Source organism: Artibeus jamaicensis, unplaced genomic scaffold, assembly GCF_021234435.1.
Source record: "Artibeus jamaicensis isolate MK-2021 breed Jamaican fruit bat unplaced genomic scaffold, CSHL_Jam_final contig_387, whole genome shotgun sequence".
NCBI lineage: Eukaryota > Metazoa > Chordata > Mammalia > Chiroptera > Phyllostomidae > Artibeus > Artibeus jamaicensis.
Window position 1 is genome coordinate 3,153,935 of NW_026521812.1, and position 26,490 is coordinate 3,180,424.

The window sequence follows — 26,490 nt, forward strand, 5'->3', positions numbered from 1 at the left end:
AACCACATTAAAGGGTGTATGTATGTTTTCTTATGTGGTTTTAATTTACATTTCCCTCATGACCAATGTGATGGAGCATCTTTTCATGTATTAATAGGCCATTTGTTGATTTTATTCTGTGAATTGCTTGTTCAAATCTTTTGTCGCATTTTTCTATTGGGTTGTCTTTTTCCATTCAGATTTCTAAAAATTCTTTATATATTCTGGACCCAAGACTACTCAAACACACACGCATATTTGTGGCTTGTTTTTTCATAGTCTGAATAGTATCATTAGGTGAAGTTCTAATTCCATTGTATTTCAGTGTATCACTCTTTTCTTTTGTCATCAGAACTTTGTAGGTCCAAAGGCGTTCTTGACCCTTTGCATTTAAGGATACATTTTCCAATCAGCTTGTAAATTTCCATTAAAAGCCCGCTGGTGTTGGATTTTTTTGGAGTACAGTTTTGAGAAGATCTCTCTAGGGAAGTCATATTTAGGCTGAGGCTTAAAGGATTAGAAGGAGTCGGTATGTTAGGTTGGAGTTCGGGTTGGGAGGGAGAATTACCTAGAGCACAGGGAACACCACGGCCAAAGGCCTAAAGTATAAAAGAACTTAGCAAAGTCAGGAAACAGTAAGGTGGCCTGCGTGGCAGAGGGAGAAGGACAGAAATGAAGCTGGAGGACGGGTTGAAGCCCACAGCCTGCAGTCTTGAAGGCCACTGCAAGGAGCTTGGATAAACAAGTGATCGGCAGACTTAGAAACTGTCATTTTATTTGCTTGTTTTTTGTTTAAAATATTTTACTTGGAAATTTATTCTACTTTATTTTGTAAAAAGTAGGTAATTTAACTCAAAATGCCCTTAGAAATTTACAAAGCTATAATTTGATTCTCTTTGATTAAAAACCAAAGTGTAACATGAGTTATGTTGGATTCTTTGACTCACATTTGGGCGGCCAGAGGTGCTTTCTGAACCTGTTTAACTCCCACAATTCCCTATATTTGAACTCAGTGGGCTAAGCCATTTATTTGATAGCTAGGCGAAAATGTCCCCCTCATGATTCAGTATATGTTCACTTCATGTCTATTTTCTTTCTTCTTTGTTCGCCAGGAAGAATCATAAATGAGATGAATCAGCCATAAATGGAGGAGTGTGAATCTTTGCCCATTATCCTCAAGCATCCATGGTAACACTTGTAGCTTAGAACTCTTATCAAAAGGTCTTTTGTTAGTTCAAGGGCCCCACTAACACACACAATGCCTACATGCTTTTGATGCTTCAAAGAATCTTTTCTATTCTCTAGAAAGAATGCTGTTGCTTTAGCTACCACAACACTGCTCCATGTATAAAGTGCTCTCCAAGAGAGCCCAAACTGCTACATTAATGTAAAAATGAACAACTTATATAACAGAACTTTATGTCAGAGTGATTACATATGGATCTGGAAAGTAAATCCTTGTTACCTTGTCTTAATGCCATAAAAAATGCAGTTCAGTGAATAGTTCAGTAACTAAATTGGTAAGTTACATCGTTAGACTTTTTGGAGGGTACAAGGATGACCCAGGCTGCAAAAAAAAAAAGGTAATATTAAAGGCCTTACCTCTTGCAGAGCGCAGAGCGGTAGGGTGCTCTTACAGAAAGTGACATGGGGCAAGGTGAGAGGAGATGGAAGAATAAGACAAGAGTAAGAGGTTGGTAAAAAACCCAGTGAACTGCATGACTTGCATACATTTTTTTTCCCAACAAAAGAAATAATTGCAGTGAAGCTAAAGTAATTTAATTCTAATTGTGGAATTTGCTATTGAGCTGTTCCCTGATAACACGTGGTAACATTTGTTACAGGATTGGACGGAAAGGAGCCAGTAGAAACCGTTCCTCGGGCCTGTGACCACCTGCATTACCTCTAAATTCCTATTAAATTACAGCATCTGACCTGCAGAATTAAGTTTTCTTTTAAAGATTGAGTAAGAGGAAGAAAGAAGCAGTTAGAAGAAAAAATGAGGGCTCATGCAAAATCAGCCTTGGAATCAGAGAGGCACAGAGAAGTCATTGAAGGATTAAAGATGACCTTTTCTGAGGTCACGCTCCTCTTCGAAGCTTCTGCCACAGTGCCGCAGCAGATGCAGAAGCAAGTCACGAGGCCGAGGTCATGTGAGTGCTGGCACTTGGGGTCTGTGGCCACATGCTCTCAGGGTAGTTTGCACCAAAGCCCTGAGTTTGGACTGTCCTGCATCTGTAAGGCAGCTCTGCCTCCACTGAGAACCCAGCGGGAAGGACCTGGTATTTAGGTGTAACTTCCTTGTAATTCTAGCTCTGGTCCTGCGCTAGCTGCACAGGCAGTACTTGATCTAAGTATCAGGTTCCTAGAGGGCTGCTGTGAGGAGTACGAATACAGTGTCCAGAACCCTGCTTGAAGTTAGTGAAGTTCTGATAAATAGTGGTGATGATGACAATGTTGATGATTATGATGATGGTGGTGATGAGGGAGAGGAGCTGGAGGAAAAGGAGGAGGAGGAAGAGAAGGAGGGAAAAGATAATAATGATTACAAGAACTAAGCATTGGCTAAGGCTGACTTTTTACCTAAATGTTGAATGTAGCTCACACCTAGATGAAAGTACCGTATTTTGCCGTGTATAATGTACATCCATGTATTTGTGCACATTATACACAAGATTATTATATGCATTATTATACCCAAGGTATGTAATCATATACCCATATATAATGCACATCCTTATTTTTTCGTCAAAACCTTGGGCAAAAAATATGCATTACACATGGGAAAATACAGATATTTTCTTCATGTCATGAAATTAGACCCAGGCATTACACTGCAGCCTCTTATTTTTCTAAGAAGATTTTACATATGCACACAATTTTGTCATTTCTAACCTTGTATGAATATTCATAAAACAAAGAATAGCAGTCTTTAAACAAAACTGGTTATTACAAGACACATTTGGATTAAATAATTTTCATTTTAAATTAGATTTTCTTTATTTACAAATACTTTCTTTTTTAGGAATGAGAGAGAATTTGCCATTTTTAGAGCATTTTCAACATTCTGAAAGAACAGGAAATCATGTAGCAAAATTAACAAGTAATCTTGGCTTTTGGCTATTTTCTGCATCAAAGAATAAAATTAATAAACATTTTTGCAGGTGGAGTGTTACAAAAATATTAGGCCATGCATCATGAAAGATGATTTCTCGTAGTATCTTTTTCTGAGAAGCCCTCAAATGAAGGCATTAGCTTCATGGTGGTGGGCAGAAAAATTGAGGATTAGGGAGAGTACAGAACAAACTTGTAGTTTTCATATTAGAAATCCTCTGGGGGCAATATATATATATATATATATATATATATATATATATATATATATATTTGGATCACATATAAAATTTTATGAATTATACTATACATAAAATTATACACTGTATATAAGGTAGGGAAAAAGTAGGTTTACAGTTGCGAGTATGCAAAACACAGTTTGTTCTTATATTCTTATTTATTAATTATTGTATTATTTTCCCATACATACAGATGTGAAACTACTTTTGCCCCACCTTGTATGTAGATTCTAAATGTATAATACATACATTTTTCTAAGATTATATTGCAAGGTCAACAGAATTTTGCACTAGTCATGTTGCTGCTCATACCTCCTTTAGTGCCTACCAAATAGTGCTCTAATTAATTTTTTTTTCCATTGGACTGTGAGCTCTTTGCAAAATGGTTTATCAGTGTGAGGTGCAGTGGAGGGTCTGGGTAGCAAAATTGTAATGAATTCGTAATTGTTTTTCCTTGGCTGAATCCAGTTTTGCACATAGTAGGTGCTCAATGAGTGCTTGAATGAGTATTGAATAAATAATTGAACAGAAGGTAGTTTTGAGACTTTTGCAAATGCCTATTCTTGAAACCAGAAGAAGCAACATGCTTTCTTTTATCATTCCTGCTCTGTGCCGCCCATCCCCCCCCCACCATTACAAAATTTGGCCTATGGTTGGCATAGGTAAGGCTGGTAGCAGCCCACAGAGACTGTGTGGCCTTGTAGCCAAGTTGCTGTGAATGTGGTCTGGAGCAGGTGGCAAACATGATCAGATCAAATACAAACACTGCTGTAAGCCGGGGGGTACCATTATGAAAGGAAAAAGAAAGCTTTGAAGAAATTTAATAATGCATTTTGATATTTCCATCAAGTTTACTAAGTCCTTAAAAATCCAAGAAATTTACAAATTTGAAAAAGCTTTTCTTTGCAAATTGTATACCGTTAATTGAGCTTATAGCAGTGAAATTGGTAATTAAGATTACTGGGAGAGTAAAATTCACATGTAGGGTTACAAGAACTTTTGAATGAATAATGTGCTCATAGAGATGAGCTTTATTGCAGAAAGCCAATTAACAAGTTTATTGACTGTGTAGTAGATGTTCTTGCTGCATGCTTAGGCTACTGAAAAAAAGATGGAAGACATTTGGAACACGTTCTCTTTCACATTCCTTGATTATGTCTTGTTTGCTTCAAATCTTTATGTATGGATAAGATAATGTCTGAAATCTTCCCTTTCCTGAGATATGAATATTTTCTCCTTATGGTCTAAGTCAGCATTATTTTGAAGCAACGTATATGTAATTTTAAATAAGTTTATCTTGCCCTGACTGGTGGGGCTCATTGGATTGAACAGCAGTCTGCCAACCAAAGGGCAGCTGGTTCGATTCCCAGTCAAGTCACATGCTTGGGTTGTGGGCCAGGTTCCCAGTAGGGGGCATGTGAAAGTCAACCACACATTGATGTTTCTCTCCTTCTCTTTCTCCTTCCCATCCCCTCTGTCTAAAAATAAATTAACATCTTTAAAATAAATAAATAGATAAGTGTATCATCTTCAGTCACTTTGTAGATTGCTGTCAGCTATAAGTCATCACAGACCACATTTTAAGACTCAAAAAAATTAAAAAAATTAAGCTTGACCATAGGATGTGAATAATCTCTTTCAAGTATTATTCTTTCATGCTAGGTATTTTTAGTGGGTTTGTCAATGAAAATTCTTTCATTTTTTTGAAGATTTTATTTATTTATTTATTTTTAGGGAGAGAAGAAGAGAGTGAGAGAGAGAGGAAGAGAAATATCGATGGCGAAAAAAATGTCAATTGGTTGTCTCTTTGATGCCCCCAGCCTGGGACCTGGCCCAAAATCCAGGCATGTGCCTTGACCTGGAATTCAACTGACAACCTTTTGGTCTGAAGGACAATACCCATCAGGGCAAAAATTAATTCTTGAGACAATTCTGATTCTGAAGCCCCACCCCCAGCCCCATCAAATGGGTAGGAGACTTACTTGGACTGTCTCCAAAAACAGGACAGAAAATGTCCATTATGGTATGCTCCAGTGAAGAGCTTCTTTGAGTAGAAAGTCATGGCTGCTAGTGCACATGCTTGGGAGGAACACCTACAGCCTGACTTCCTTTGCTGAACATTTTCATACCATCAGACTTGTTGATTGTCTCCTGGTGACACAAGGAAAATCTGGGTAGAAGGAACAAGAGGAATTATAGAAAAGAAACTTGAGCCTCATTAATTTGATTAGGTCTCACAGTATATAAGGTGACAATTTATAAAGTTATGGGGTAGTGGAAAGAACCCCGTCCTTGAAGTTAGACTATCAGGGTTCTGGCCCTAAACTCTGACACCTAAAAATCTTGGGCAAGTTTCTTAGATACTCTGAGACTTCATTTCTCCATTTGCTCTATCAATGAATTGGATAATCACAAACATTAAATGAGATAACATATACACAGTTGCTTTCTGAAATATAGAAGGTTGTGAAGGCGTAAGGTATCATTTTTCTAAGTTATAGTGGATAATATCTTGTGTATTCATGTTAAAAGCCTACATAAGAATTTTTTGCTAAATTTCTTCTTTTTGATATCTCTACTTTAGCTTAAAGAAGATTCCTTGGTAATCTGGTTAGAAAATTTTCAAAGCAGCACTAGGATGATTTTATTTCTCTGGAACTTTTACAATATTGTGTGACAAATGTCTCTTTAGGCCTTTGTCACAACCCCATGGAACTAGACAAGAAGCCAGCAAACCTACCTCAGTCTGTGTCCAAATCCATCAATAACCAGCCGTGTAACTTTGGGCAGATCCTATTGTCTCTCTGAGCAACAATTAAAAAAAATAGAAATAGTGCTATCTAACAGAATTGTTATGGAAAGCAAGTGAGAAAACAGACATAGACCACTTAGTGAGCTATAATAAAACTCTGCTCAAATAGTAATTCTTCATTACTTCTCTGACCTTACCAGTAATAGTTCATTATACTGTAAATGGACTTGACTACAGTAAAAATAGCTTTTTATATGTGGGTATTTTTTCAAATATAGAGTTAAACAAAGTGATTGTGCCAATGTTTGCATATAAAGATCAACAAGAAATGGAACTAAACTATACAATATCTTAGCCTTAGTGCAGGAGCTACTCATATGGAAGTGGAATGCATTATTTCAAAGTATTCGAGGATAAACCATTAGCTGCTTGGTTATTATTGCTAAACATAGATTTCCTTGTATATAAAATTATCTCAGTATTATAAGCAATCATTTCAAACCTCAAAACAATTTGGTATTGGTGAGTTAGCTTATTTTATACAACATAAGATGAAATGGAAAAGGATAGATTTCCTGGGAAGATCCAGACATTTAATACAAATAACACTGCACTCCACCTATGAAAGTTCATGGCATTTCTGATTGAATCACCATTCAAAAGCTCTTTTAGCCTGATATTAACCAAACAGTCTATACTCATTCAATAAATCAGAAAATTGGTGAGTAAATATCAAATCTTTGTGCTATGCTGATAAAGCTTCAAAGGTAAAATTAGTTTCAGAACAAAGAAAGATTCACAGAGAAAGAAGAGCACATAAGGAACGTGATATTTTTAAAAATAATCTGGGTCTTTGACATTTTTCAGTTTAAGAAAAAGTGTTTACTTAATTAAAGTTACATGTTCATCTTTCCTCTTCTGTGTGCTTCTAAAATAGTTTACTGCTAAAGTGCCTCATACTAATATTCTGACAGGCTTTGTGGAAATATATCCTGTTACCAAAAGTTATATACCATATGCTACTGGGCACACTGATACTGAATATTTTTCATTAGACTTTGTAGGAAAGAGTCATAAACAGTTTGTGGATTTACTTATTTATTTTTAGAGAGGGGGAAGGGTGGGAAAAAGAGAGGGAAACATCAATGTGTGGTTGCCTCTCACATGCCCCCTACTGGGGACCTGGGCCCTGGAACCCAGGTAAGTGCTCTGACTGGGAATCAAACCCATGTCCCTTTGGTTTGCAGGCTGGCACTCAATCCACTGAGCCACACTAGACAGGACCAATTTCAAGATGCTTTGAACACTTAGTAGGGGACCAAGTGGAATGTTAAGTAAACTGAAGAGTTCCTTTTGAATGTTCCAGTTTACATCAGTTCTGTTCTGAGTAGTAAAAGTTAGTGATTTGCCTTCTTTTTCAACTAAACACTCTTTCTAATCTCTCTTTAATAGGCAACACCAGCATAAAGACTTTAATTCTCCCATCTATCTTCCTATGACATCAATGATATAAAGAAAGATTAGCCAACAGCTCCCAAATAGTACAGACTTCAGGAAAGAGAGCAGAGCATGATGTGGGCAAAGCAGGGTGTCTTCTGCTGAGCCCTAAAAAGAGTATAAATGACACCAGCAATGTGAGATTGAAATGTTTCAAACACAGGGCAGACTGTGGCCGGGAGGTGAGAGCTTCTTGTTGGCAATAATTTACCATTGACATTTAAGGGGGGAACCAATAAACATGGTTAAAATACACTTTGATCATGATTATATATGAAAGTCACAAGACTGACTGCATTGCTGGACTATTTTGTGGGATAGAAAATTAAATATAATATTTGGATTATCAAACATAGTAAATAACTGGGGTTTACTTATGTAAATCTATCAATAAGCACTAAACTTTCCCTCAAGAATTCTCAACTTGGATTTCCAATGCTAAACTGCCTATAAAGTAGAGATCTCACGATATAAATTCAACGAAGCCAGAAGTTGGCCGCAAGAACTCTCCGTGTGATGCACACTGAGCACGATTTATCAGCTGGATCCTTCCATTTGATGGTGACTCAGTTCTTGAAATGCTTGTAGCTACAGCCTCCTAAGTGAGGAAATGCAATCATTGTATTCTGTTGTTTTCTTCCTTGTCTTTGTTCTGTCTTTACCCCAATAAGCACTCACTGAAAACAGACCAGGAATTTCCCCAATTCATTTAGTCTGAGACAATTAAAACAATAGGTCTGGCTGGAAATTCCAAATTGTTTAAATCCTACATTACCTACATCAAGTGAAGCTTCACTCTGGGATACTGAAGATGGCCTTTGGCCCCCTGGCCTTATGTTACTTAAAGTTCTGTTGGAAAAATTCTTTTACCTTTCCCTGGGTTTCTGTGGCAGTACTTTTGTTAAGCACTGCTTCTCAGACTTTCCTGTGCATGCAAATCACCTGCAGATTTACTAAAACAGGTTGTAATCCATTCATTAAGGGTGGGGCCTGGGGTACTACTATTCCAAGAAGCTTCTAGGTGAGCATACTGGTTCCAGAATATACGTTGAGTTGGAGAGGCACTGACCATTCTCTCCATCCCTTACTGCACCCGTGGGAGGAAGACCGATTTACCTAACTGGTGAGATGGCAAGAATCGGACATTTATTTATCGTGATCCTCCTGTGAAGGGAGGGAGTTATGAGGGCAGAGGCCACCTATTGAGCGTGGCCACATCTTCTGCCCTCTCCCTTTGCCACTGCCTTGCCAACGAGTGGATTTTCTTTTTCATCTGCCGAAACTCCTGGGCAATTTCTGCCTGTGGGGGCAGGAAATCTACAGCTGGGACAATGAGAGTCACATCTGGAAAGTCAGTGGACTTGTGAGGCTGCATATCGGGAAACCCCTTTGGCATTGGGTCTGTGAAAGAACAGAAATTCAGCCAAGTAAGTCTAAATACCTAATTGGCTTTATTGAATGATTCATGAATGGGGCAGCATCACATCTAGAAACAGAAAGGCGCTCTGAGGAGTTGTACAAAATGGAGGGCTTTTTACACAAAATGGGAGGCTTTAATAAAGAGAAAAAGATCCTCACCTGAGGATATATTTATTGATTTGAGAGAGAGAGAGATCAACTGGTTGCCCCCATCCCCCCACCCCCATACGTGCCCTGACCAGGAAGTGGGGATCAGATTGGCAATGTAGATACGTGTCCTGACTGGGAATAGAACCCACAACCTTCTGGGTGCGGGATGATGCTCCAACCAAGTGAACCACCCAGTCAGGCCAAAATAGAAGGCTTTTATAGGCAGAAAGAGACTGGAACAAGAAAGGAGTTGGATTATTTTCAGGCAAGGTTACCTTCCGTTAGAGGAAGGCAGTGGTCTTCTCAGGCAGATTACCTGACTAGTCTTAACCAGGAAATACCAGACTGATTGGTTGGAAATTCCACTCCTCAAGGAGGCTGAAACTGCACTTAGGCTAGGTAGTGAAGTCTTGGTAAGGCTTTGCAAAAACGACTCCATTTCAGGCCTGTGACTTCTTTTTTTATTTTATTTATTTATTTATTGATTGATTGATTGATTATGCCATTACAGTTGTTCTATTCCCCCTTCATTCCCCTCCACCCTACCCCCCATCCCCCTTGAGACACATGGTCATAAACTAAAGGGGGGGGGGTAATGGTGACTTCTTTTTTTAATAAGCCCCAATATTGTTTCTAATCCAGCTGCCTCAGCAATAAGACTGGACTTCTGATCCTTTGTTTGAATCCTGTGTATGTTTCTTACATTTCTCTGAGCCTAGTAGGCAGAGGAAAATAATTAATTGGTCCTTTAGTTTCCAGTGAATGCTGTAGAATTTCTGGCCTCCCGATAAGGAGCTCATTATGGCCTCTTGGATGTCTGAGGATAGTTTTCTACTGCATGTAAACTTCGACTCTCTTGCCCTTGACAGTCAAGAGGAAGACAAGAATGAGGGTTATTCTGAGGAAGGTTTAAAAATGGGGCCAACTTCCCTGATGTTCCTGAACTTCTTACATCTTTAGAACCTGTTGAACAGGTTTAGGTTTCCTTCAGAATGCAGTAATTCATGGACTCCACGGAAAAGCTTTAGGGCTCAGAGCAGAGCATGAGCATCTACTTTAGGGTTCAGTGTTGAGCGTCTTCCTCATGGAGAATTGGTTGGTATTTTAAGGAGGTTAGAGGCTCCAAGAGTTGAGCCATTACACAATGGCTCAAGTTTTTAAAAAATTCCCTTCTATTGGGTCTCCTCTTTGGATACTTTGCAGAACCTAATTACTGCTTTTCCACCAGCTTACGTTTGCCTGTCACAGTCTCACAAGGTGACATTGCCTTTAACTCTTGTCTGACCAAAAGTCTAGACCCTCAGGTAAATCATCTGCAATTGTCTAGTATTTTTTAATTCTCTTTCATGGAAATTATCTTGGTCTCCCTTAAATGGAAGGATGTATGGCATATTCAAAAGTGTGTTGGCTGTCATGTCAGGTAGACCAAGATTCAAATATCAGCTCTTTTGATTATCAGTCGGATGCTTTAGGGCTTAGGGGTTGTTTAACCTTTCTGAGTCCCTTTTTATTCATCTAAAAAATGAGAAAAATGTTTAGGGTTAAGTGAGATAGCATGAAGTATCTGGCATAGAGTAGACATCTAATGAATGGTGGCTACTATTATTACTAGCATAGAATTTTCCAACCTTTACTTATTGTTATTCCATAAGCTTCGGGAAAGCCTTACCTCTAATATCTACTTCCTGCCAAAATCCCTGGAAAATGCACACATACACACGTTATCTGAATTCAATTCCTTGCTAGTCTTAATATCAACTTAAAAAAATAAAGTCATGCATTAATGTGCCTCAAGACATCATAAACACAATTCAGGATTATTTGTTGCTTTACTGCTTTTTTTCCCCTTCATTTTCTGGATCTTTGAATTAGAGTAACTATATGGCAAGATTTCTCTGAGGATTTTTCACTTGAGATCAAGAGCAATTCTATACATTCAACCTTAGTGGACAACCAATTTTAGATCAGGGAACTAACACATCAGATAATTTGAATCATTCCATGTTGAAAGAGGACAAACACTCAAGCTTGGTGACAGGATGTTATCATGTATGATTGAAAATATGAGGAAGTTATTAAGAACAGGAAAATGTGACCTGGCAGCTAGCAATGTTCAGAGTAGTGTGTTACAGTGAGAAACATCTTCTCCTCCTCTAAATGCCCATGAGGATGGCACACAACCAGTCTCCCACACTCTTTCCTCGTTTAAATTTCTTTGAAAGCATTTGCTGCTACCCCATCTTCATGGAAAATGAAGGTTCCCACATATGGGAACCAACAATAGCATTCACTTTTAAAGACTTTTTTGGTCAGCAAATATGGTTATAACCACTCAGAATCAAAGCTCTGATTTCATAGAAAATCAAAAGGCACATATATTTAGCAAGTTTATTTTTGAAGCTAGGGATGGGGAAGGTAATGACATTTGATTAAGATTATACCGAACATAAAAAATTGAACTGTTGGAGAAATAGCTTTTATCTTAAATACTCGATGAAGACAAAAACATTTTTAGAAGAGGAAGTGATTTAAGATAACTTGGCCATTGTTAGAAATGTGTGCTCCTTCAAGGCAGGGCTCTTCATCCAGCTTGCTCTCTGACATGTGCCAAATGCCTGAAAGAGTTCCTGACACTCAGCAGGGTTTAGAAGATATTTGCTGAATGAACTCATGTGCCACTTTTTTATATATGACCAATTATGTTATGAATTAAGTCATCAAAGGAAGAAACTATCATTTAATCATCGTAGTGCAGAGCATTGAATCTGTTTCTTCATTTGCCAGATTGCTGACTTGAACTGTTTTCATAGAAAAAAAGAGATTTCTGTTTTCACCAACGTGACGGAATGTTTACTTCTTTTTTATTTGTTTTATATTTTTAGTTTTTAATTTTACAATTATAGTTGTCATTCAATATTATATTAGTTTCAGGTGTACAGCTTAGTGGTTAGACATTTCCATAACATACAAAGTGATTCCTCTGGTAAGTCTTGCACTTGCCTGACAGCGTATGTATTCACTACAATATTATTGACTCTATTCTCTATGCTGCACTTTTGGTCCCGGTGGTTATTTTATAACTACCAACTTGTACTTAAACTCTTTGCCTTTTCACCCAGTTCCCCTAACCCCTCCCCATCTGGCAACCATCAGTCTGTTCTCTGTGTCTATGAGATGGTTTCTGTTTTGTTTGTTCATTTTGTTTTTAGATTCCACATGTAAGTGAAATCACATGGTATTTGTCTTTCCTTGTCTGAATTATTTCACTTCATATAAACCCTCTAGATCATCCATGTTGTCACAAACAGTAAGATCTCACTCATGTTTATGGCTGAGTCAAATTCTCTCGTATATGTGTACCACATCTTCTTTATTTACTTGTCATTGAATTGGAGTGTTTAATCCATTTACATTTAAAGTAATTATTGATAGTTTGTAGTTTCTGCCATTTTATTGTTTTCTAACTGTTTTCGTAGATCTCTGTTTCTTACTCTCTTGCTAGCTTCTCTTGCATATGGGTAGCTCTCTGTACTGTTGTGTATGGACTCCCTTTTCTTTATTTCTTGTGTACCTCTTGCAGATTTTTGGTTTACGGTCACCATGTGCTCCATATATACCAGGCTATGTTTATAGCTGTTTGTTTTAAATTGATGGTCACTTATGTTTGAACATATTCTAAAACCACTATCATTTTTACATATCCCCCTGATGTTTATGTTTTCGTCATTATCTTTTTTTACTTTTGTATGTGTGTTTGTGTATATTCCTTAATTTACTGTTGTCATTACACATAATCTTTCTGATTTTGTTTTTTAACCTGTGTACTAGCTTTAGTGTTGGTTGATTCACTGTTTTTATTATGTTTGTTGCCTTTGTCAGTGAGACTTTTAAAATATATTTATTCATATTTTTGTCTTCTTCTTCCTCTTCTTCTTCTTTGCCTTTTCCATCTCCTTATTCCTATTCTCTTATTCTTATTCTTCTCCTTCTTCTTCAAGAAGTCCCTTGAACATTTCTTGTAATACGAGTTTGGTAGTGTTGAACTCCTTCAGCTTTTTATTGTCTGGGAAGTTCTTTATCTCTCCTTCAATTATGAATGATAGCCTTGCTGGGTGGAATAATCTTGGTTAAGTCCTTGCTTTTCATCACTTTGAATACTTTGTGCCAATCCCTTCTGGCCTGAAGCATTCATTTTTTGAAATGAAGAGAAATGTGAGAACACACTCAAATTAAGGTGAAAGGTAATTGCAACCCAGCTCTGTCCTGCTCTTGACATAAGCAAGACAAATTAGTCAGGCAGCTCTGCCCAGAGCCCCTCCTCCAACAGTGACTCTGGGATCTGGCCGACTTTCACCTTGAAGCTCTGTATTTTGGAGAGGTTTCCTTCTAGTCACACCAATAGTAGAGAGAAAATGCGGACAGCTCACAGTTCGTCTTGGGTCGTCAGAAATATACTACTTCAACTCACATCCCCATTGGTGGGAACTCAGTCACATGATTTCTACCTTACTTCAAAGGAGGCTGGGAAATCCACAGTGGTATGGATAGCTTGGTAGTGTAGACTTGATGTTGCTAAGTAATTTGAAATGTAAATTATTTTATTTTAGATGGGTGTATCTCATAGTGGGCCAGGAGAGAATCTGTCATTTGCATATATTGGTAGATTTTACTTCTTCAGCCAATTGAAATATGATTCTAGATTTTTATTTTCACTGATTGACATTTCTTTTAGTCTTGTTTTAATGCATCCTTTCTAATGAGCCAGTGCCTTATTATAAGCTTCCACTTTTTTTTGTTTTGTTTTTTTCTCTATTTTTGTTAACAGAGTAGTAAGCACTTTAATTTCCTTGACACTGGTTTCAACCAGCCATACTGGCAAGAAGTCTGGACTTCTTGCCAGTATGATCCTGGAACTTGGCTAATTATATTTTCATAGCTGATATACTTTGCCTGCAGATTACAGAATGAGAAACTAAAAATATTATACTCAGCAATTCAGGAGAACATTTAAAGGTTAATAAACAACAATAGTGGTGACAGTGAGAACAAAAAACAAGAGCAGAACATTTTTTTGTCCTTGAAGGCATGAAGTCAGAGAACAACTTTTTTGGTGCCAAGTTCTTGTGCACCTTGTTATGGACTAAAGACAGTGGTTTGAGTGGTTTTGGTACTTCTATCTGTCTTGTCTCACACTATGGTTTTATTGGTTGCTTTGTCTTTTTTATTAACCCGAAAACTTTTTTTTCTGTATTAATAGAACTGATTGGCAACAATGATTAAATATATTTCCTTATCCTAAGCTAAGATCCTGATCAAATTACTATGTGATCATTACCCCCTCACTTTGTGTACAGAAGCTCTTGGAGCCTGTTGGATCATCCTTGTGGTCTAGACAATCTGATTTGCACTGGAAACTTTGCTTAAGTTATTTAAAAATACTCAGCGACCTCAAATATAAGGGTAAACTGCCATGTTCTCTTCTTGCTTCTCAGATGATTGCACCATGTCTTTCTCCTGTTCTTATAATGTTATTTTTGATGTCTAAGTCCGGGGCAATTTTGAATACAAGAACCCTGGCTATGAATTTTCTGTATATTTTCTTATTTTAGAAAACTTAGAACCCTGGATATCTAGGGCTATCTCCTTTGGTTATACTTTGAATATCTCCTAGATGACCTTGTACAAATATTCTGAGTTAGATGTATGTATATGCATAGGACATTTGTTGGCTTTCATGTTTTCTCATATTTTCCTTTTTAGAATCAAGACAGTATTTGGCTTCTGAAGATTTCTCTATATTTACTGTGTGTTCTATATCCTGAGGCACCGTGCATTTTAGACTTATGTATTACAAGCCATTGAATAGACAAAGGAGTGATTGTGGTAAACTGGGAATATCCAGGGCCCTAACAATTGGGCACATTAGCTTCCCTCACCCTTAGAATAGTGATGGGAGAATTGAGAAACAATGTGACAAATTTAACATAGAAATATGTTATGAAAATCTGATAAAAATGAGTAAGAATACTTGAAAGTTGTTAATTTGAAAGATGTTAAATAATATGGCATATGAATCTATTTGGAAAGTTTTTGGCTCAGTGGTAATAGATTTTTTGATGTGCTAAACACAACTTTCTTTTTAGGTGCAAGGCAGGAGATGGAAGGGAGACCAAGGAGTAGAAGGGAAAGGAAGGTTAGATTTGATTAATTTCTAAGCAATATAAGATTGCTGTCTTGTTGTAAGCCTGCTTCTCTTAACCTAATTTCAGCCGTCACCAAACCGCACACATAATATGTTTCATTGTGTACTAGTCAATTCTATTGATCTAATTTATTGACCAAGAGGCAATGGTAGATAGGCTAGTTCCCTGCCAAGTCTATTTACTTCATCTTCTTTAGTAAAAGAATTTCGTGCTTTTGTTTGGAGTGAAAATGTGCCCAGAATTATGTGTAAGAAGTAGTGGCCATGTGACCTCATTTTAGCCGATAAAACGTAAAAGAAAGTCTACTGGTGAAGCTTCCAGGAAATAAAACTCTACTTTTTCTAATAAAAGAAGAAAAAGCTCAGCGGCTATGTGTCTTTTGTCCTTCACCATTTCCCTTTTGCCTGCCTGGAGTAAGAACTTTATACCTTAAGGTGCAGCAGCTGTTTTGTCATCATGGAGATAAAGGTCACATGTTAAGGAGACAAAGCATGACACAGATGGGGGTTGGCTCCCTGAGCAGTTGTCTCAGCCCTCGACTCTTTGCATTTAGTGTCCTTGTGAAATGAGACCTACAGGCTTCCATTTTTATAAGCTGCTCTAGTTGGCATCTGTTCCATGCAGCCAGTTGCAATTCTCAATGATTCAGTTTAATTAAACAGTGGTTCTGCAAGTTCCACAATAAGATTCTTTCCGATTCTTCCATGGTGAGACCAACTGTTCTGTTGTGTGCTTCTGTCTGCATAAAGATTTGCCATTTCAAATATATAAAACTAAAGTTATCATGAGGGGTATCTCCTCTCCAGCAGCTGAAGTAATTGACAGGAAGGAATGAAATATGATGCTTTTTGTTTGTTTGATCGTCTTTTCTTAAACCATGAGACCTGCTTTCAAAGCCCCTTAACTGCTCTTTCGGAAAAAATTTTGGAACTTAGTTCTCTATTTTAAAATCTATCCTATACCCTCCTTGGCACCCCTCGCCCACTCTGCCCACTTTTCTTAATTATTACAAATACACAGTTCTCTGGACCCATTTTACAATCTACTCTAGAGTTGAAGGGACCTTAGAGGTGGTCTGCTTTAATTTTATTATTTCATTGAAGAGGAAAGGAAGAGAAAGGATAGTAAGATAATCGCCTAGATGAAACCCTCCAAATAAAAAAAGACTATTGTCAGTCAGCTATACATGGCAAGCACTAATTGCAATGGCAAACATTTGTGGTGCTTTAACTATATTTCTGTGTAAGTATCATTCATGTTTTACCAATATAGCATCCTCCCAGTAACACCATGAGGAAGGATTTATAAGCATCTTTGTTTTACAGATGAGGAAACTCAGGCCAGAACAATGAAGTAACTTCTCAGGGCCACAGACACAGTCAAGCTGCACTCCAGGAGTCAGGGAAACAGAGTCCTAAGCTGTGATAGGTCATAGGAGATGTCAAACAAATCAACCTATGCCTGCCAGGGTGGAGATTGAAAATAAAATGTGGTTGGTCTGTCCCCGATGAAGAAAAATGTAAAAAATTGCCCTGTTAAGCATTATTCACTTATAGGTCATTTGAGAGTAGTGAGATTTCCATTTTTCCATTTAGTAAATGAGGAGTTTCTATATATCAGGCATTCAGCCAGGCCCTGGGGATATATCATGGTAGAGTCCCAGCGATTGCCTTCAAGAGACTGATAGCCTGTAGGGAGAGAGTGAGGAGTAAACAGGCAAGTGCACACTGTGCGGTCCTGCTGTATTTCATGGAGGAGGCTATTAAAGCACATAGAGGAGGAAGCTCACGCAAGACATCCAGGAGGCTGGGCCATCTAAGCCATGACCCACAGGAAAAACAGGGATTCAACAAGGGGAGTGAGGAGAGGGCATCCTAGGTATGAGAAACATAGTATGCTGAGGGCAAAAAAGAAGAAAGAGCATGATGCATTGTAAGATGTCAGGTAGGCAGTATGGCAGGAATATTAACTCAAGGGATCAAATGGCCAGAAAGAAGCTGGCAGTTTGGTTACGCCAGAGAAGTGGGAAGCCATCAAATGTTTTTAATCAGGAGAGTGATGTGATCAGAGTTATTTATAGAAAAGTCTCCATGGCTGCCTCAGAGAGGTCCTATCAGAAACAGAATTTTGATCTTATATTTTAAGAACTTCATTGTCTTTATTTAACCTTCTTTTTTGTCATATCATCATTCATAATAAATACTCATCAGAAAGTTAAAAAGAAAAAAATGATCCCTGGCTTTATCAGAAACATATCAGGACCCTGGGATTAAATAGGAACTGGTATAGTTTCCTGCTTATATTTCTGGACAATTTGGTGAAATTGCAATCGCATTTCATGTGATTGCAAACTGAACTTATTAAGGGTTTGGAACAGAGCAATATGTTGAGTTTAACATATCCATGACATGTGCCTGTGTTTGCTCTGAACCTTCTGTAGCTGAGTGAAAGGCAGCATAGAGTTGGTTTTGACGAAGAATGTACTCCACTTTTCCAGACTGATACATATAGAAATGAAAACCTTTCCCGCTCTTTCTGAAAGATCAAATGCTCTACCCTGAAGGGCATCTTTTTAAGCCAAATTTAAAGGCATTTTTATCACCACTGAAGACATTTTTCTAAAATAATAAACATTCCAGTTACTGTTGTGTGTCATGTCAAAGTTCGGAGACAAAAAATGATGGTAGGTAATTATGCAAATGAAACCTGCTCCACTGGTGCTCAATATTAATGATGGTCTTGTGTTTTATGATTCATTGTTGTGCAGTGATCCATTCATGTGTTTGTTACTGCCCTTTCTGAGCAACTGCAGGAGAAGAAAACAAAGCCCTGTTTTCAGCATCATAGTCAATAATGATGAATATGTGCAACGAAGTCGACATTATGACAGAAAGAATTTGTATAATAAATACTGAAAATTGGGAGGTATGCTGAAAATGTGCAACTGCTTCCCTTGTTAATGCTGGATTTATCCACAGCAGTTGGAGAACGTTTAACTTAAACAAATTCTATAACTGCGATTTCTGAGTCCGGTTGAGATGTACATTTGGCCTCTTCAGAAGATGAATTTATTAATTAGAGTATTAAAATTCTATGACTTAGTGCTAATTCTAGTTTTTTTTTAAATGCTAGTGTCTTGCTGAGAGGAAGAAGGAGTCTCATGTGATTAGCTTCATGTTGGGTACAAAGTTATTATTAAATCTTCTTAAGGTTCATAAAGGTATTAAATCTTTCTTAAGGCTCATAGCAGGTAAATGAAAATAGTCTATGTCTAGACCTGTCTGTGCCATTTAACAGCAAAACGTGACTTTGAGCAATTTAATCTTTCTAAGGTCCTAGTATCTACACTTAGATCCTATAAAATGTAGGCAAGTAATACTATCATAAGGGGTTATTATGGGGATCAAATAAGATAATATAAGTGAAAATGATTACATAATATCTGGCTAAAGGCTCTGAGAAACCCAGCACAAAGAAGCCAATCTTTGTTTAACCCAGTTTTTCTCAAATTTACTTGGCCATGGAAATCCTTTTCCGCATTGAGCACCTTTGAGATGCTGGTGTGGTCTCATTAAATATAAATACCATCTCCAATATACTTCTCCGCTGGCCATTTCAATTTATCATGTGTACAACTACTGAGCCGGTCCGACATTTGTCATGTCCAGCTGGGCTCATTCACCTCCGTTCCATCGCTACTGCTGGAACAACATCCCTGCTGGTCACTGACATCTCATTTCACATTTGATCTTCAGTCTTCCTGGCTTGTAAAAATGGAGAAATATGGGACATGACTAAAACTATGACTTCCATCTGCTTTCGCTGTCACACGGTCACTTCAGACTGTTTGTCACTGAGAACGTAATGAGCATACCCTGCCTCTGATGTAGCCGGGCCTGGTCCTGCACTCCCCTCCTACCAGCCATCTGGGCAGGCAGTGAGGGAAGTAAGCAAAATATTACAACCCCGGGAGATAGAATTTGCCAGTGATTAAATCTCCTGGCAACACAGACACCAGAACTCTGGTTGGTATTTCATGTTTTATATACTGTCTGATGACTTCGCTTTACAACCGAGCCAAAGTTTGTGTCGGGGTAATATGAAACTAAGTTTAGGTCCTGCAGCCTGTCTGAAACTTGGCAGAGGGAAGGGGTGGGGTAGAACTGAACTCGTGCTGAACTTGTCAGCTTCCTGTTCAGTTGGTATAAATGTGTTATTGACTGAAACCAAACCTGGTCTTGCTGCTGCCACAATTTCCACACATCAGTGTCTGGGTGCATCCTGGGGCATCCGTGGCAGTCTGTGGGCAGGACAGGATGTGTTAGGGAAGAGGCCCAAACCCAAGGGCAAAGAGGTGATGGATAGGGAGGTCATAAGTGTGAGGGCCTATCTACTTCCCTGGTCACCTCCCTTGTGTGAACTCTGAAAGTGCCTTCCACCACTCTCTGATGTCAACTTCAGACAGATACCCCATCTCCTATTATCCATTGCTTTCCTGGCATGCCCCACTGTAAGGGCCATCTTGAGGTCTCTGTCCAGGCATAGCAATGACTCAGACTGCAAAGGTGATCTGTGGCTTATAAATCATGCATCTACATATTCAGGTGAAACTTAAAAGTATCACCTTTGCACTGTATAGCTCTCATAACTCCATTGACTAAATCTAGCCAGAAAGTGTTCTTTGAGAGTTTCTTCTTTTCAAATTTTTTCCAGTTAAGGAGGAAATTATTAAGTATCCATTTTAAGGACTAAATAAAGTGGAGGAGGAATAAAAATAGCATAGACATAGTTAAAGTTTGGGAGGGAAGTGGAAAATGTAGAAAACTGGAGTTTATACAAATAATTTGGTAGTCTCTGAGTGTGGTGAAATCTAACTCTGGTCCATAGACCGTGCTGAAGGTTGTGTCATCTTGAGTGAGAATTAACCTTGGAATGTCAGTCAGCCTCAGTGTTTGCTATTTCACAAATGCTACCTGCAAAACTGGTCTTCATGGGAAGTTCAGCCCCAGGGATAAATCATCTGATGACTCTCCTGTGTCTTCACACCAATTCAGAGATGCCAAGGCACTCTCTGACAGTGTCTTCTTCCCCCACTGCTGTAAAATTAGAAGAAAGTCAATGCAAGTCTGAATTCTGGAAGTGCTCCTGGCATTCCACATAACCCAATGGAACCTGGCATTTGATATGGGATTTCTCATTCAAGCACTTACCAGATGCAGTGGGCGGGCCTTGTCATAATTCATCCCCTTGTCTTCTCTTTGGCTCTTCTTTCACTGATATCATATTATGATCTTCTTTACATTTCGCTCCTCTAGTTTCCCTCTTCCTAGCTAATGATTATGAAGTCAGGTACTTCATATATTTCCTAGACATTTGGCAGTGAGCATATCATGGTCATGACTAGGAAAATTCAGTTTTCCTCACTCCTCCATGTTAATGTATTGAAATTCTTTCTTGTCTAATACATATATTTAGAGCTTTCTCTGCCTCCCTCCTTTCTTCCCTCCTTCTCTTTCTCTCTCTCTCCACTTGCTTACTCATGCAGTAGTATATCATAGTGCAGGTGAAAAGGTCCATTTGTCTAAGGAAGAACAGGTCTAAAACCTAGAGGGGATTCTTTATGTAGTGATATGTGGTCAACTCAACTACAATGAACAGGATGGAGTATGGCAAAAGGTGACAAAGCCCAAGTGGTGTTAAGAACTCTTTCAGGTTTTGTGAGGAAAATATACTTTCTCTTAAGTAGTATTCGATTGATTAAGAAGTACAAACTGGTAGTTACAAAATAGTCAGGGGGATGTAGAGTACAGCATAAGAAATATAGTCAATAATATTGTAATCAATATGTATGGTGCCAGGTGAGGGTACTGGAGATATCAGGGAAACACTTTGTATAATATGTGGTTGTCTAACCACTATACTGTACACCTGAAACGAGTACAAAATAATATGTAATGTAAGCTGTCATTTAAAGTTAAAAGTGAAACTGCCTTATGACCCAGCAATTCCACTTCTGGAAATATATCTGAAGAAACTCAAAGCTCTAAGTCAAAAGAATATATGCACCCCTATGTTCATAGCAGCACTACTTACAATAGCCAAGATTTGGAAACAGCCCAAAGTGCCCATCAGTAGATGAGTGGATAAAAAAGCTGTGGTACATTTACACAATGGAATACTACTCAGCTGTTAAAAAGAAGGAACTCTTACCTTTCGTGACAGCATGGATGGATATGGAGAGCATTATGCTAAGTGAAATATGCCAGTCAGAGAAAGACAAATAACATATGATTTCACTTACATGTGAAATATAATGAACAAAATACAAACAGATTGACAGCTGTTAGAGAGGAGAGGGTTTGAGGGTCTGGGTGAGAAAAGTAAAGGGATTAAGTAAAAAAAATGCCCCCATAGACACAGACAACAGTGTGGTGATTACCAGAGGGAAAGAGGGTAAGGGAAGTAGGGTAAAGGGGAGATAAATGGTGACAGAAAGAGAGCCGACTTTGAGTGGTGCATGTACGAGGCTATGTGCAGATGATGGGTTACAGAATTGTGCACTCGAAACTTGTATAACTTTATTAACCAATTCAACCCAATAAATTTGATAAAATTAAAAAATAAAGATAAAAAATAAAAGTAGATGTTATTAGAGGAAATATCCATTAGAGAATTCATTAATTCACCAAATACACAATAAGCATCCACAAAAAATAAATAAAATTCAAAGTTGAGGTAGAACCTCAAATGTGGACAGAAACAATGGGAATAAATGGGAACCCAGTTCCCATCATGGGCTGTGGAATCTGCTCCACTTTCCTGCATTTTTTAAGAGAATAGTTCTTAGTATCATCTCAATAGCTAAGAAGACAATTTGCTTTAAGACAATGCTTATGATTGGGTGAGAGATTGAAAGGATGCAAGGGCTAAGAAGGAGAATCAGTTCCTTCTCTGAGCCTAGGAAAAATCATTTAAAGCATCACCTTTAGAAGCTGATGTTAGAGAAGCCCAGAGACTCAGTTCTCTAGTAGGGTGGGAGAAGCACTGGGCTGATGGAAGCTATGATACTGAATTCAGTGGTAAATTCGGTGGTAATACTGAATTTACCACTGAATAAACCCTATTTCTGTTTGTGAGCTAAGCAGTCTGATGAGAATGGTCTTTAAAATTTCTGTTGTCTTTGTTGTTCAGCATAACCATAAGATAAATAATACTGCAGAATTTTCATATTTTTTCTCAGTGATGAATCTATATTTTTCTTCTAACAAATAAATTGGCATATTTTAGTAAAATAAAATATTTTAAAGACAAAATAAAACAGATCACCATTTAATTAAAAATCAGAATTGTGTTATATGAGGTCTGTCTGGAAAAAGTCTAGCCATTGTTAATATAATGAGAACAGTTTATGTGACATTGATGTAACCTAGCAGCCAAGGAGAGTGAACTGGAAGGTGCATGTGTAAACAATGATGACTTCACTGTGCTAGTCAGTGGGGGTGGTAGATGCCATTGAGTGAGCACGTGTACTGTGCGGCCATCACATTCAGAATGACTGAGTGAGTAGAACAATGAATCTGCATTAAATTTTGCATTAAATTTAAATATTCCTCCATGAAAACTATTGGGGTGATTCAGAAAGCCACGGCTATGGGCAACGGATGATCAGCAGCTTCATCATGACAATGTGCCCACTCATGCATCACATCTTGTGCAGATTTTTTTGGTGAAACATCAAATTGTCCATGTGACTCAGCCACCTCAATTACACCTTTCATATTACACTGTGGCTGGACACCTCACACAGACCATGTATAATATTTATATTGCCTTGCTTTTTTATTTCATATGGGATCAGGAGCATGAATATTCAAATAAAATAGCTCCAAATATTAATGTAATGTTCTATGCTAAAAATGTTATGAAATTTTGGGTGCTAATGCGACTTAAAGATAGAAAGAAAGATCCAGTAGATATTGATAACATAATATAGATTTATAACTAGCCACAAATGTAAATTTGAGACTACTTACCTAAAATGAAGTAAACATCCATTTTTTGAAAACATTTGGTCTTATCACTCTAAATAATGTCTTCTTTCTGATACTGTTGCTTCCCTTTTGTTTGCTGTGATAGAAACTGGCACACAGAAATTTTTCCAGAATTGCAAATTTGCCTTACTTAAAATCCCAGTACAATAAAATTTACTTCTAATACCTTTTTAGTGATCAAGAGAATTATGGTTCCAAAATATATTAATTTCACCAAATGAAAATCACTCCCGTAAGAACTGAATGCATGTTGTACTCGCCTTTCCTGCCTTTACTTTATACCTCTGTGAGGTAAACACCTTGTCTTCCCAGCTATTTCTGTCATGTTTGGATTTCCATAAAGCTCACTTGATTTTGTCCTCCCTTTCTGCTCCAACATCTTCTTCTTGGGTATCTTCATATCCACCAAAACCCACTAAACTGGGCATTGTGGGACCTTTCTGTTATTAGACACTGCCTTGGTCGAACTGCTGGAGACCACGGCTGCTGCAGGGCATGGTTTCTCTTGTGATGAGATGTGCCAGAGAGTACCTTTCTTTTCTCTTGTTAAATAGACACAAAATCTCTGCTGGGTGTGCTCCAATAAACTTCTTCATAAAACAGATCTTTAATTTCTTATCCTGAGTATTGTTCGCCACAAAACTCAAAACAAGAATTTAGGGAGTTACTCTCGGAGTGACCACCATCTTAGAGTCAAACTGTATCTCCCCTCTGACAACTAAATCGGCATACCTAACTCATTTCTCTCTCTCTCTCTTTTTTTTTTGTAGATTTTATTTATTTACTTTTAGACAGAAGGAAAGGGAGGGAGAGAAGAAAGGAGAGAAACATCAATGTGTGGTTGCTTCTCATGTGCCCCTCACCGGGGACTTGGCTGCAACCCAAGGCACGTGTCCCGCCTGGAAATCAAACCAGCGACTCTGGTTCGCAGGCCAGCACTCAATCCACTGAGCCACGCCAGCCAGGCCTAACTCTTCTTTTAAAGTGAAAGGCTTCTCAGGTCCTCATGCACACAGATTTCAGGCAGGTATTTGTACTAGTTCACAGAAATATGGACTGTCTGAAACTCACTGGAGCACACAACTTGTGTGCAGTTTGAAGTCTCCTCCCTATATAAGGAGAAATAGGGAAATAAAAAAGGTGTTGGGAACTGTAGAGCTTGGTGAAGAAGGAGATATTTTTGCCATGATGCTTTGGGAGTGCTGAAGAAAGCTCTAGGGAATTAAGCTTAGAACACTGTATCTAGAATGGTAGAGAGAGAGGGTGTCTGAGAGCGACAGCGGAGGGAGAGAGAAGGAAGGGAGTGGGAGGCAGAATGGATTGCTGGTGAAAATCAACAATTCTTGGGTCTTGTGATTATAAAAGCATTGGTGATACACCATTTTCCACTTAATGGAAAGAATAAAGCAGTGATAATACTCAGTTTGGGAAGGGGTATGTTAAGGCAAACACTCTCACAGCTAATTTATTGCTTTGGTGTGTAATCCCTTTTTTCTTTCAATTTTAACTGATAATGATTTTCTATACACAATAGAAATTGAGAAGTAAAAAGTCCTCTGTGCACTTTCCCAGACAGATATTTGGGTCAGAGCCTTAAAGAAGCAGAGACTTTTGTTTTGACCTATTTATGTACTTATTAGTACCTTGTGAATGATGACACATGGACAACTAAGAGACATACTGATGCTTTTCACATCCCATGGATGGCCAGCTGTGTGCTCTTGCCACTTCTTTGTAGAAGTCGTTCTGAGCCAGTGAGATCAATTTCTTAGAGGCCTTTAGACTCTCAAGAACACATTTTTCTTTAGGCTTTTGGTTTTAACAGAGCAAAGTACATACGGATCTGTGGTCTGCATCAAATCATCTGTGATTCAATAAATGAATTCACAAATAGCATTTTCCAATTTTTAAGAAAATTGCTTAAATAATTTACTTTCATACATGGTTTAGAAAGAAACATCCGTACCATTGTGTTGGAATAGAAAATGTTCCTGTGTTAATATAATGGTGCCAAAGGTTTTTTCTTTTTTTAGGCACTTAAGAACAATTTTGTGGATTTGCTTAGTTCATTAATTGATTTCCAAATGTGGCTTTTGATTAAGAAAAAAATTAGAAATGCAGGGAAGGAGTCCAAGAGTAAATTGTGATGTGAGTTATCTATATCTATGAAGTAAGAACACTCGTTCTTTACAAGTACAATTCTTAACTTTATTTTCTTGGCAATGACTAGACAGAGAAAGAAAATAATACTACCTGAAATAAATAAGCCAGTACACGTCACCACAGAATATGCTTAGCACCATACTGTTCTCATGATTATTCAGAACAGGAAAGAAAAAAATTTTTATATTGAGTAGCTGAGAAACAAGAGTCTTAGGTTTTTTTGTGTTGTTTTTTAATGACACATCCAAGATATTTATTCAATATTTAAAAATGAGAATGTACATGGATAAATTACTTCTTTCTTTCAATGAAGAACATTTTGAAAGTCACTGGTAGTCAGTAGCACAATGTGATGTAGCTGCTGTCACGTGTACATGTTTCTCCTATTTTCCACGTGTGTGTACACAGGGATGTTAGAATTTTATGAGCATGTTCCACAGGTTCCCTCTGTATAGATTTGTTGTCTTTTTATTTATTTTTTATGTAAGCCTTTGCCCAGAAATCTTGGAGGACCCATTACAAATAAATGCTTTGGCACTTTTAAACCTTCTTGTTCAAGGTACAAATGGCTTTTAATAGTGACAATTACCAATAGGAGACCACCCGTATCTCCTTCAGGAACCTCCAAGGGGATACTTGTGCCATTACTGGTATTTGTGCTTCTCAGTCCTATAAAATTGATAGTCAATATATTTACTTCCTCAATTCTTCAGCCCACCGAAGTCTACCTTCAGACTTTTAGACTGCCTCACAAAGGTAAACTGCTTTCCTTGGCCTCTCAGTTGCCAAATACAGAGCTCTCTTTAGTCTTGACCTGTCTGCAGCGTGTGATCTCATCCTCACTGACATTCTCCTCTTTTTCAGTTTCCACAGCCCCAGTCTGTGGGTCTGTTTCTATAACTTTCTTCTATAACTCTTATTCT